The sequence below is a fragment of the Tinamus guttatus genome, unplaced genomic scaffold (genome assembly GCF_059628265.1).
Source record: "Tinamus guttatus ecotype Peru unplaced genomic scaffold, ASM5962826v1 Tinamus_guttatus_pri_ptg000619l, whole genome shotgun sequence".
Taxonomy (NCBI): Eukaryota; Metazoa; Chordata; class Aves; order Tinamiformes; family Tinamidae; genus Tinamus; species Tinamus guttatus.
The window spans coordinates 605,785-619,276 of record NW_028289153.1 but is presented as its reverse complement, the minus strand read 5'-3'; the positions used below and the strand labels follow the sequence as shown (position 1 = coordinate 619,276).

The 13,492-nt window shown below is 59.6% G+C and overlaps 1 protein-coding gene across 1 annotated transcript in view; it reads left to right on the top strand.

Annotated features, from left to right (window-relative positions):
• SHANK3 (SH3 and multiple ankyrin repeat domains 3) overlaps window positions 1-13,492 on the top strand; it is a 311,958-nt gene that overhangs the window by 129,899 nt on the left and 168,567 nt on the right.

The following is a 13,492-nucleotide window of genomic DNA, read 5'->3' as shown; positions in this document are numbered from 1 at the left end:
ATCACACGGGTCCAGCCCTACACGGCTCTTCTGTCCAATCATCTCTTGTCCCTCAACTATGAACTCTAAAGCGGCTTATGCTTCAATTTGAAAAGGCCGCCTCTCCCTCTGAAGCAAAAGATGTCATGATGTGCGCATGGTTGTGTTGTCCTTGCTTGGCTTTGCCCTGCCCTGGAGACATTTACCTTCCATTGCTTATGAGGTGGCTGCTGCCTGTGAAGAATCTGTGCTAGGAATCTGCGTGCAGGTGCTAGTGAGGTCTGAGACATGAGAATTAGTTCGTCCCTTGTTCACATGGACCGTTTTTTGTAGTTGCTTTGGGAAACATAGCTTATCTGTCTTGAATTTGTGCATGTGACATCTTGCATCTACCCTTCCCTGCTCCTGGCGGGGCGATGGAGATGGAACAAGCTGGAGAGAGGAAGGTGGCTGGTGGCGGCGCAGCGTGCGGGAGCCGCGGCGTTCCTGGTGCGGGGCTGCGGTGCTCCCGGGAGCGTGGCTGGATGGGGATGGGGATGGGGATGGGGATGGGGATGGATGGAGCCCGTTTGACCTTGTTGGGAAGCGCGCGGCGCCCTGTGCACGAGGCGATCAGAAGTCACCCACGAGCACGGCTCGTGCTCTGCTCTCCCAGCACGGGAAAGCGGTGCACGGTGGCCAGAGTGCACAGTGCGTCTGGAAGCAGATGACCGCGTTAGCTCAAGCACGTGTTTTCTTAGAGACCTCGGCGTGTTTGCTCGGGGTGTGCAGAGGAACGTGCCTCAGCGCCGGGAAGGGTCCCGTGCAGGCGGCACTGCAGCGGCAGCCCTGCATACGGCTGCGTGCGCCCGTCGCCGCAGGCACCGGCGCGGTGCCAGGCAGGGAGTGCAGCCCCAGCCCGGGAAGTGGCGCTCGGGCGCGCGGGAGAGAGCGCAGGGAAGACCACGGAGCTGGGGGAAAGAGGAAGAAGGACCCCGTGTCCACGGAGCGCTGCTGCAGACGTGTGTGTCGAGGGCTGCTGTCAGGCTGCTCTACCCATCCCTACCGGGCGGTGCGGTGGCTGCTGTATCTTGTGGTACCTTCTGGCAAAGAAAACCCATTCTGAATTCAGCTTCGGTCTCCTCTGAATACGTTGTTTCATCAAGGTCTATGCCCTTGAGATACCCTCTACAACCTCTCTGAGTGCAGCTAGACTGCGAGGAGAGGACTTTATCTCCCACCGGAGCGCTCTGTGCAGTTTCTAAAGGTGCGAACCCGGAGGAAATGCACGAGATGGAGTCTTTATCCTACCGGTCCCAAATCTTTATCCTGCCGGTCCCGTTCTCAGGTTGTGTCACTCATTCAGGCACCTTCTCCAAGTGGGACCCTGTGCCTTGGCTTCTTCAAACATCTCATTCTTCTCTCTCGTGGACTGCCCGTGAGTTGTCCATGTGCTAAGAGCCGTCCTGCACAGGCTCTGGACAGTGACAAGCTACAGTAATTGAAATGCTGAAGGCTTGATCTTGGCTTGCTGGAAATATTTTTGCTGTTATCGCAATGTAGGAACATCTGCTTTGCTAACATTGTCTGTGCAGCCGTTGCTTCGGCGAGCACTGAGAGACCAGAAAAACCCCAAGGTTTTAGGAAATGGAAGAGTCTTACAACTACCGTTGTCTGCTCCTGGAGCGCACGCAGAGCCAGGGATTTGATAGTCCCTCTGATAACGGCCACCATGGGTCCCATGTCCACCTGCAGCAGCCACGTGTGTCCTCGTGGTGCTTTGCCACCAGGGCAGAGCTCGAAAAGCTCCTGATCCCGTGAGCGCTGGGGCACCACATGCCGCGGCGAAGGTTGCGCTGCTGCTGCAGGGAGCAGCTGGCTCCGTGTCCTCGCTGGTGCCGTCGCATCCACAGGAATTGGGAGCTCTCCAGTGCCATTGCATCCCCAGGAATCGTATCCTCGCTGGTGCTGTCGCATCCACAGGAATTGGGGGCTCTCCAGTGCCATTGCATCCCCAGGAATCGTATCCTCGCTGGTGCCGTCGCATCCACAGGAATCGGGAACTCTCCAGCGCTGTCACATCCACAGGAGTTGGGTACTCTCTGGTGCCATCGCGCCCACAGGAATCATGTCCTCGCTGATGCCATCACATCCACAGGAATCAGGAACTCTCCAGTGCCATTGCATCCCAGGAATCGTGTCCTCGCTGGTGCCATTGCATCCACAGGAATCGGGAACGCTCTGGTGCCATCGCATCCCAGGAATTGTATCCTCGCTGGTGCCATCACATCCACAGGAATTGGGAGCTCTCCAGTGCCATTGCATCCCCAGGAATTGTGTCCTTGCTGGTGCCACTGCATCCCCAGGAATCGGGAACGCTCTGGTGCCATCGCATCCCCAGGAACCTTGCTGGTGCCGTCGTGTCCGCAGGAGTCGTGTCTCCACTTGTGCTGCTCAGAGCCTGAGCTAGAGGGCGGGTGGCAAAACGAGTCTGTCCCTGGGGCAGACAAGATGCCCCGTCCTGGGTGCCCCTCTGCAAGGTGTCGTAACGGGGCCGTGGGCCTGGGCGCGCGGCTCACGCCTGCGGTCTTGCTTAAGCAGACTCAGAATAAATGAGAATCAATTACACCTCCCACGCAGAGAATCCCCTTGATTTGCCATCTGACACAGATCCTTCCTCCCAGGGGAGTAAAACTGAACGCGAACGTGAGCCCCAGGGAAGCTCCAGGGGTGAATGTCGGTCCTCAGTGGAGCTCCCGGCCCAGGGCCCACGGGAACGTCCTTAGGATCAGCCCCGCGCGCGGCAGCGGGACGCACGGCGGGTGCCGGAGCGACTGCCGCATCCCGGCTCCGTTTGCGCTGGCCACAAGGGTCACCCCCGCTCTGTCTCCTGCCAGGCCTGCTGGGAAAGGGCTGCTCTGTGCGGAAACTTGTTTTGCTCTTGCTCCGTGTTTTCCAAACAACAATAAGGAAGACAGAACAAGAAAAAAAAGGGAAAAAACCATCTCCATAGCACTAGGAAGACAATGGTTGTTTTCAGACTCCTCTTACCTTCCTAGAAATGCTCCCAGCACCCCTGGGCTCAGAGCTCGGGGCACCCTTGTGCTGCGCCTGCCGCAACGCGTCTCCGAGAAGTCCAGGCCCTGGGGGACGCACCCGTGACACTCACGACTTCACGTAAAGGAGGTTTCGTGACTGAGGATCTTATAACCTGATGAGAGGAAAGCAGAGCCCTTTGTGCCACACAGATCAGAGCTGCCTTCCATCCATCTTTGGGCCGTGGCAGCTTTAGTGGAAGAGCAGTTTCTGACAAAAGTGCTGGATCTGAGTGATAGGCAAGAGAAAGGGAGAGGCCACAGCCACTACCAGCGGTGGCCACGTTGCGGGCTGGAGCTCCATGGCTTGGCCTCATGTCAGGAAAAACAGGCAGCTTTGGCACTGCCGTTCCTGCTAAAGTGCTTTCCAGCCCAGTTTGCACAAGCTGCTCTTCTCTAAGCAGAGCCAAAGCCTGAGCGAGGGCTTTGCAGAGCTTTGCAGCGCAGGGACTTGCAGTGAGCGCCCGCGGTGCTGGGGCCGTGCTCAGCTGCACGCTCGGCTGGTTGCGCCTCCGCTCCGGTCCCGGGACAGCTCTGCTCGCCCTGCAGACGCTCTGCAGCACCCTGTGCTCTCCTGGCGTCACGGCAGGGGCTCCTCTCAACTGTGCAGAACCAGGAGAGGGAAACGAGCCCCGCAGACGAGCCCAGAAGGGAGGGTTCACACGCTCGCTGCGTGGTGGGAATTGTGTGCAGAGTTCCTGCTGTGTTTGCATGGGAGACATGTCCCGTGTCCCTCATGCCGAAGGCTTCTGGTGCAGCTCGTGTCAGGAGGGAGTGCTCACTGCGCCGCCGGCCTCGCGCCCTGCACCGGGGACAGCTGCTCGTCCACCCTGCAGTGTCACTCCACGTTGCCAGCGTGGGATATGCTTCTCTGCAGGCTCCTTCTCTTTAGCCTTAGTTTAATCCTTGAGCACTTAATCCAAGCACTCCGAGTAACTCTGTGGCAGCAATCTCCTGGGGCAAACGTGAGTGTTGTTCAGGAAATCTGGGGGAAAAACAAGGTCATTTTTCTTATTTTGGAAGACTGCAGGGCCCCAGGGGCAGGTTTGTCACCGAGGACGTCAGCAGGTCCCTGGGGGCTGTGCTCCGCCTGGGCGCCGCGGCCGTTCCCGCTTACCTGTGCACGGACGGGTAAGGAGATGAGGTGCAACCTCCCTGCTCCAACCAGCCCACGCAGGGAGGCTTCGGATTCCCCAGCCGCCACCAGCGCCGTCGTTTAGATCAACGTCCAGGAACAGCGCGTGCTGAGCAGCGGGTGGCAGGGCCAACAGCCCGCGGCGCCGCGCGGACAGCGAAGCGCTCGGGTGAACGCGGAGCCGCCGGGCCCCGCGCGGGCCGTCCCGCGGTGCGCCAAGGGAGCCCCGGGCCGCAGCGCAGGAACAGCGGTTCCAGAAATCCTGCTCGTGTGATTAAGGAACTGCGTGGGCAGAGGGAGTGAACATGATTTGGTCAAATTGTTTGAATTCAGCATTGCGAGAGTTGGAAAGCAGCAGACTACAGCTGTAATCACAAAGATGGAAAAAAGCCTGTCAGAGTCCACCGGATCTGTGGCAGAAGGAGCCACTCAGCTGCTCTGGATTTCCCACAGCAAAGACAAAAGGGGATGATGATCCGTGGGCACTAGCCCAGGCGAGCCCTGGCATCAGCCTGGCGGCAGTGCTGGTCGCTGCAGGACAGAGCCCTGTGTCTTGGAACATTCCTCTTGGCAGCGGTGGCTGCAGGATCCTCCGTGCTGGTTTCCCGGGGTGCAGTGATCTGCGCGACGGCTCCGTCTGGAAGCTGCGCAAGGGGGTGGCCTTGGTGTCGAAGCTGTTAAGTGCCCTAAGCAGAACTCCAAAGTGGCCCAACGGCTGTTCTTGGTGAGTTGGTCAAAAGGTGGCATCATTTTCCTAGGGGGAAAATGCTAATATAATTGAATTAGTGAGTTGCAGGTTTCTGATTAATAAAATAACAGAAGTAGCGTGTTGAGCAAATAAAGAATCTGCAGAAATAAGCGTTTGTGCTGCCAAGTGCTAAATCTGGTCAAACCTGGTCTCTGCTGGTGTGTGTGTGCACTGACCAACACGTCCCTGGCGATGCCCTGGGAGGGCTCTGGAAAAGTCCTCCGCTGTGGTCTGTGCCCTGTGTCCGGGAGGGAGAGGTGGCGCTGGAACAACCAGCGTGGTGGCAAGTTTTCAAGTGTGTGGTTGATAAATGGGATCTAGTTGCTGACTGAGGTGTCCAGGGACAGCAGGGAGAGACTGATTAATCATCGTATTGACCCTGGGTGGAGTGACCAGGAGATACTGCTGATACCATTTTTCTTTTTCCTTTTTTAAGTAAAGCATGGTTTTGGAAATGCCTTGTCTTGATGAGCAGCAGTTTGCAAGAATCCACCCCAGCCTCTAGTTCCACACTCCAAGCAAGGTGCAGGATTTGTTGTTTTGCAGCTGCCATCCGTTGCTGTCTTCCATAAACTTGTTGTGCACCTTTAGCAGCACCGGGCTTTCTCCCACCTGTGTGAAGAGCATATGCTGGCGTGAGGTGCATGTTAATTCAATAGACTTGTGTGTTACAGCATTTGCTAGACTTATCCTGTGATCTTGCAGGATAGGCCGGATTAGAGGCACGGTTTTCAGAGATCCTGTTATCCTCTGTTAAATTTGATTTGATAAAATGATGCCTCGTCTTTTCAGGAGGACTTTTTAAGATCTATCAGGCAGCCTAAAACCCTCCTGACTCTTGGGGTGGAGAGGCACAAATCCAGTCACCACCAGGGCTGCTTTACTGGCTGAGATGCATGCGAAGTATTTTAAAGAGTGAGTCAATATCAGTAATTATATAAAGGGAGACAAAACCTTTTAATTAATTGTCTCTCTAGGGTTTCCAGCACTACTCCATCTTCTCCAGAACTGTTTGTAGGGCTGTAATCACAGTCAGGCAGAGGTGTTTATACATCAAGGAGCACAGTCCGAGGGCCAGACCAATAACTGCAATGAGGCCCGAGTTCCTGTGCGGAGCGGAGGTTCCAGCGGTCGCGCCGGCCCTTCCCTCCGGGTTCCTGGAGGGTTTTGCAGATCCCAGTTCTCCTTGGCCTCGCGCTCCTCCTCGCAGAGTTTCCAGGGCGGGTGTTTGGCCCTGCGCTGTTTCTCAATGCTGCGCGCGACTGCACCAGGGCTGCACCAACGGATCACCCTGGCTCTCTCATGGCCTCTTCTTCCCAAGCATCCTGACTTTGGACAGAACCAACATTTTTGAGGCATCATATCAATTCTGACTCGGGTGGACAGTGTGACCGTGAAGACTTCTCCCATTTCTGAATTCAAGATCACTCCTGAAATAGCTAATCGACAGCCAAGGGAAATCCCCTCTGAGCCCAAATGTGAATCTTACCACCATATATAAATGTATTATCTTGCTTTGAGATGGTCTCGAGACTTTGGATTGGATTGCTCCCAGACTTCGAGGTCCTGTCCAGATATTGGTGTCTTCCTGGAAAATCTTGCAGCCTCTGCAACTCCATGTAACACAAAAATTCCAGGAAAAAGCAATGTTGGGAAAAACAGAATAGAAGGAGACAGCAAGGAGCCTTGGGTGAGAGCGAAGGCTGGTGGCAGCGGCTGCGGGGAGCTGTGCGCGGTGGGGACGGCGCAAACGCTGCTTCCCCGGGCGCCCTCGGGACGGGCCCCGTGCCGGGGACGTCGCTCACCCCGTGGGCTCTCCTGGGCACCCTCGGGACGGGCCTCGTGCGGGGGACGTCGCTCACCCCGTGGGCTCTCCTGGGCACCCTCGGGACGGGCCCCGTGCCGGGGACGTCGCTCACCCCGTGGGCTCTCCTGGGCAGCCTCGGGACGGGCCCCGTGCCGGGGACGTCGCTCACCCCGTGGGTTCTCCTGGGCGCCCTCGGGACAGGCCCCGTGCCGGGGACGTCGCTCACCCCGTGGGCTCTCCTGGGCGCCCTCGGGACAGGCCCCGTGCTGGGGACGTCGCTCACCCCGTGGGCTCTCCTGGGCACCCTCGGGACGGGCCCCGTGCCGGGGACGTCGCTCACACCCCGTGGGCTCTCCGCCGTGCGCTGCCTTCCCTGACCCCAGACGCAGGATGCTCCTCGGTCAGCGCCCGCCGCCTCCTGCCCGCTCCGGAGTGCCCTGACGCGTTGCTGCCTCCTGCTCTCGCACTGCAGGAGGCAGAGGGCAGTTCCAGTGGCGGTTTGGTTCGCCCCCATCCTCTTCTCCTTCAGTCATCTCTTTCACAGGCTGCTCTCTTGGCCTAGTTAGTGCGTTTTGTGGGGAAACCACTCCGGACCTGCATTTTTGCCGGTTCTACGTTTTTCACCTATTTTTTTTCCAAAATGTGGGGACAATAGCAGCGCGCTATCTTCAAGATGTGATGCACTATGGATTTACCCAGTGGCGGGACAGTGTTCTCTATGCTGATTTCTATCCCTTTCCTAATAAATGCTAAAATGCAGTGTATCGAGTTGACTGCTGCAGAGCTGTGAGCTGGATCTGCTCATGGAAGCATCGTTGGTAACTCCAGCTCCTTCTCTCCCATCTAATACAGAACATGTGTAAAGCACATCACACAATCCATCAGCTTCTTTTCCTCTGCATTCCCTTGGGGCTCCAGCAGCTCCTTTTGCACCTGCCACAGTTTGGATTATTTTGGGGGGAACATGAGTGACTAGAGCTGCAAGCAGAGCTTCAGAGGACTCATGCAGAATCATCCGCGCTGTCTGAGCTGGCCTGCAAACGCCTCTCCTGACACTCCCAGGGAAGGGACTTCTCTACTTCTTGTCAAGTCACATTAAATGATCATAGTGTCCTATGATCAACTCTCTTTTGCAAGCCTTTAACTTCTTTTGTCCCTACTAACAAGAATTCTTCTAATATATAGCAGAAATAGCTGTGATTAGGCTCTAAGTGAATCATGTGCAGCTCCTGAAGGTGCTCCTGTTTCAATTACTTGAATCCTAAGGGCCATCCAGTTTGTACCGTTCAATATCCCATGACAGGCTGTTCCTCTTCTATGCTACCTCCCAATGGTATATCAATTTTACTTTGTGTCCTAGGCATCGGTGGAAATATGAAACAAAGAGGATCCCAAGGCTCGTCGACTTCCATGATTAACTGCCTTCTCGCCTGGTATTAACCTTTCCAAACAGGATGTTTGTCTGGAGTGACGAGCGTCCCTCTGCCATCTGCACCCCGGTGACAGTGCTGTAGTGCAGGTGCCTGCAGCGCTTGTTGTTTCCGATGTTAAAGAACAGGTTGGTGTCCTTTCCTCTTGGGGCCAGACCTTCCCGGTGTCATTTGCGACAGTCCCCTTGGGGCAGGTTGCTGCCGCGGCTCGCAGGGGAAGTTAACGGCAGAGTTTGTGGCGGTTCCTCCATGGGGAAGGTGAGGAGCCGCCAGCCTGGGCGCCGCCGGGCAGAGCCAGGAGGCTGGTGGCAGGAGCGGAGCGGAGGCGCCGGGAGGCCTCCCCGTCCCTGGGAGCCGGGACGGGCTGCTCCAGGCACTGTGGAACGGCTCTGCCTTCATAGAATCATAGGATCATAGAATGCTTAAGGTTGGAAGGGACCTCTAGGGATAATCTAGTCCAAGCCCTGCACACGCAGGGTCACCTAGAGCACGTGGCACAGGACTGCGTCCAAGCGGGTTTGAAGATCTCCAGAGAAGGAGACTCCACAACCTCTCTGGGCAGCCTGTTCCAGTGCTCTGGCACCCTCACTGGGAAGGAATTTTTCCTTAAGTTCCTGTGGAACTTTGGGTGCTTCAGTTTGGGGCTGTTTCCTCTAGTTGTGTCGGTGGCCACCACTGAAAAGAGGCCGCCCCATCCTCCTCACGGCCTCCCTTGAGGTACTTCTAGACACTGCTCAGGTCCCCTCTCAGCCTTCTCTTCTCCAGCTGAACAGGCCCAGCTCCCTCAGCCTCTCCTCATAGGGCAGATGTTCCAGGCCCCTGATCATCCTCGTAGCCCTGCGCTGGACTCTCTCCAGCAGCTCCACATCCCTCTTGTCCTGTGGGACCCAGAACTGGACACAATCCTGCAGATGTGGCCTCAGCAGGGCTGAGACAAGGTTCCCTCTGGGACCCCGGTGAATCCATGGACGCTCATCTCCGAGCTGCCAGCACAGGCCATGCTGCCATCGTGGATCACAACCCCTGGCCTCCCGGGTCTTCGAGGCACCAGGGCACAGAGCCCGGGCTCCCCACGTCCTTTGAGTTTCCTTGTTCATGAACTTTTCTTCCTTTTTCTTCTCCTAGAGGGGAGCTAATTGGCTCTATCTAATTACTAAGATACACAGGTCATTCAAAAGTCTTGTTTTCTCCTAAAAGACAGCAAGATCCTAGGGTTTAAGTAGCCTTGATTCCATAGCAACAATCATTTCTGGTCCGGGTGGATTAGCTGTTCGGAGTGAAGCTCCTTCGCGCGGTTTGAGGGCAGGGGAAGGCGGCAGACTGACCATTAGCCGTGGCCTGCAATTAGGCTTCATGAGGCCTTTCTGTGTCGATATCGTGGGAAGGGCAAAGGCATCCTCGGAACAGCATCCAGCCCCGCAATGGTACCGTCACGGGTGGCGACTCCTGCTCCGCTGGAGGTTGTTCGCTCCAAAGGTTAACTACCCCTACCTGCAAAATACAATTTTATTTCTAATTTCAGCGTATCTGGCTTCTCCCTGCACCATGAATTCCCACTGTATGGTATTTCACCTGATTAGTGCTCCCGATAGATCCAGCACATCCTGCCAGGAAGGCTCATATCCATACCCATTGCTATAGACATAGTCATTGTCACCTCTTTTTTTTATTTTAAGGACATCCACACGCATTTTGAGCTCCTGATACCCCCCAGTGTGATCTTCAGACGGATTGCCCAGCTCCCATTGGAGCGGCCCCACGGCGGGACGTCCCGTCCGTGCGCGGGTGCCCTCTGCGCTTGGGCTGCGGGGGCCGCAGCGCGACGCGCGGAGGAGCCGCCCGCGGCGCAGAGCTGCGCGTGCACGAGCACGGCGGGGTCCTCCGGGCAGCGGGAGCCGCTCACAGGTCCTTTCTCCCATGCCTGAAGTGAAAGGCAACTCCAGTATCAGAATGATACATTAAAAAAAAAAAAAATTAATTGGGACTGGTACTGTGTAAACAAGAGCAATTTAGCAGTCATAGTTTCCAGGAAAGGCTAACGTGTCTGCTGCAGAGCAGCCAAACACATTTAATCCCTGCAGGACTCGGAGTGCATTTTGCAATGGTAGGAAATTCCCCCGTGCAAAAACCTTTCTACCCCCTAAAGCAACAGAAATCCTGATACCCTGCCCTCACGGGGAGGACGTTCAGCATCTGCAACTGGCACTCGCAGAGCAGCGTGCAGGACGCCGTGCCGTCCGGAAGGAGCCGCGCGGCTCCGCCGGGGCCTCCGGGGCTCGGAGCGGGTCCCTCTGCTCGCAGCGAGGCGGCAGCGGCACCGCGATGAGGAGCTGCAGGCGGCGCCGCGGGCAGCGGGTGCTGCGGCATCGGGTGCTGCCGGTGCGAGGGAGTCCCTGGAGCCGGGAGGCTGGTTTGGGGCTCGGATGGGAGTCCTTCAGCCAGCGCTTACACTGGTTACAGAAACGCGATTCTGCTCTTGGGAGCGTGTGGAATTGAAGCGGTTGTCCTGGCTTTCTGGGGCCGCTGTGTCTGCAGCGCTGGCTGGGTTCAGTAACTCGCGTGTACGAACATGCCGCCGGCCTGGGGAGGGGAAGGCTGTTTTCCGTCAAACCCCCTGTTTGGGGATTGCTGGTAGGTGGCCTCTCGGGAGGAAGCTCTTCCGCACCGGGGCCGATGGAGGCCCCTGCCAGGTGTTCGGGCCCCGCTCGTGGCCCCGTCGGGTCTCAGTGCTTCTGGGGGCTAAACCCTGGCGGGGTGCGTGGGATGCTGAGTCACCCGTCGGATCCATCACAACACTCTGTTCATCAGGCAGAGCCGCGCGAGGACTCGTGGATGTTGTGTGGAGGAGGGTCCCCGGGTGTTCCTGTTGCGGCACGGTGCGCACCGCAGCGCCGTCTTCTCGCCGGCTCCAGTCGGAGCGGGGCTCGGAGCCAGGCGCCCTCTGCGTCTTGAGGTGCCAGCAGTGCGCACGGTGAAATCAGATCCTGCCCTGGGGAGCTGCAGAAGCTCCGTGGCTGCTTCATCAGCAGCGCCGCGTTCGTGTTTGCTCTCTGAGCCGCGTGCGGGGCGCCGCTCCGGGACACTGCTCTGGGGTGCTGCTCCGGGACACTGCTCTGGGACGCTACTCCGGGTTGCTGCTCTGGGGCGCTGCTCCGGGACGCTGCTCCAGGACGCTGCTCTGGGACACTGCTCCGGGACGCCGCTCCAGGGCGCTGCTCCGAGGTGCTGCTCCGGGGCACTGCTCCGGGACGCTGCCCTGGGACGCTACTCCGGGGCGCTGCTCCGGGGCGCCGCTCCAGGGCGCTGCTCCGAGGTGCTGCTCCAGGGCGCTGCTCCGGGGCGCTGCCCTGGGACGCTACTCCGGGTTGCTGCTCTGGAGCGCTGCTCCGGGACGCTGCCCTGGGACGCTACTCCGGGGTGCTGCTCCGGCGCTCGGCGGCAGCGAGGAGGAACCGCGGGGCCGGCTGGGGGAGCGAGCAGGGAGCTGCGCGGACACCGAGCGGGGACGCCCGGCTCCCGGCCGGCGGGGACGTACAGCCGAACCCGGGTGCTGCTGGGGACGGAGGTGGGAACGAACGCTCCTCGCGCAGGGCCTGAGCCCGGGGCAGCCTCGCAGGCGGCCTGGGGCGCTGCCAGCAAGGAGCCAGCATGAAACACAACACAGCTAATTAGCATCATCTAATTGAAGTTACCAAAGAAGCCCAACCACACAGGCGAGGTACATTCTTTGGCTCTTTCTTTGATCTTCACATCTCTCCTGCAAACACTGTCTCTCTGTTCAGTGATTGCATTTGCAAGGATCATGCAAAGACAACGCCAGGTTGTTGCTGGTGAACTGCGCTGACGGCGCCACGTGAAGCTGCGGGGCTGCTGCGGGGAGGGCGTGCGGGCCGGCGGGTGCTGCGGCTGGCCATGCGGAGCGGAGCGTGCAGCGCACGCAGGGAGCACGGGCGCTCTCAGCGGGGCCCTGTGTGCAGCCTCGCCGGCGCCCGGGCCGTGGGTCGGCTGCTGCACGGGGCAGACGTCAGGCACTGCAGGTGACATCTGCCCGGGGGGCGTCACCTGCGGCCGGGCGCGTGGAGCAGGACCCCCGCGGGCTGCACCTCCTGCACGCTCCGAAAGCAGAGCAGGACCCCCCCGGGCTGCACCTCCTGCACGCTCCGAAAGCAGAGCAGGGCCTTCTACGGATCGGTATGGTCCGCTGACCCCTCCGCACGGCCCAAGGGAGATGCAGCGGGACCTGCGGGCTCCATTCAGAAGAGCGTTTCCCCGCAGGGGCAGCAGTGCCGGCCGTGCCGCGAGCGCCTCCCTGCTCGGGGAGGGCTGCGGGGCGCTCGCCGCGCCGGGGCCGCCTGCCCGGCCGCGTTGGCTTGTGCGTGGGGTGGCGGGGGCTGCTGCGGAGCTGAGCGGCGCCGGGGCTGCTCCCTGCAGGAGGGCACCGCTGTCCCCGTGGAGCCGCGCTGGGCTCTGCGCCGGCGGCGCCCGCGCTCTCAGCAGAGCGCCCGGGTCGTGTCGGGGTGCGCGGGGGCGCTTCGCTGCGGGGTGCTGCTCCTGTCCATCCCGCTGGGTGCAAGCGGCCACTGCGAGGGGTGCGGAGGTGCAGCCCTGCCCGGCCCTGTGCAGCCTCCAGCACTGCTCACTGGCAGGCCCTGCATGGGGAACGTCCCACTGCTGCGGCCATGGGGCACCCAGCGCGGGGAACTGCAAGAGTGTGCAGAGCATGGGGGGGTGCAGGCGTGTGCAGAGCATGGGGGCTGCAAGAGCGTGCAGAGCATGAGGGGGTGCAGGCGTGTGCAGAGCATGGGGGCTGCAAGTGGAGCAGTGAACTGAAAGTGCAGAGCACTAGGGCTGTGAGTGCAGGACATGGGGACAATGAGTGCAGGACACGGGGACAGTGAGTGCAGGACACGGGGACAATGAGTGCAGGACATGGGGACAGTGAGTGCAGGACACGGGGGCAGTGAGTGCAGGCCAGGGGGGCTGTGAGCGGGGCAGGGCCCCCGGCGGGAGCGGGGCCGCTGCAGGGCAGGCGGCAGCGCGGGGTGGTGCCGAGTGCGGCAGCAGCTGCAGCAGCGCCCGGTGCGGTCGGGCGGCCGCGCGCCCTCCACGTCCCCCGTGGAGCCGCGCGTCCCCATGGGCAGGGGGCACTTGTGCTGCTGCTGCGGGGGGCGGGGGGCAGGGCTGGGGGGCGCGGGGGTGTCAGGGCCTGTACACAACCCCCCCCGCCCCGTGCACAGGGCTCCTGCACCCCCGGGCATGGCTGCTGCCCCCCCATGCACAGGGCCACCCCCCACGCACAGGTGCTGCTGTCACCCTGGT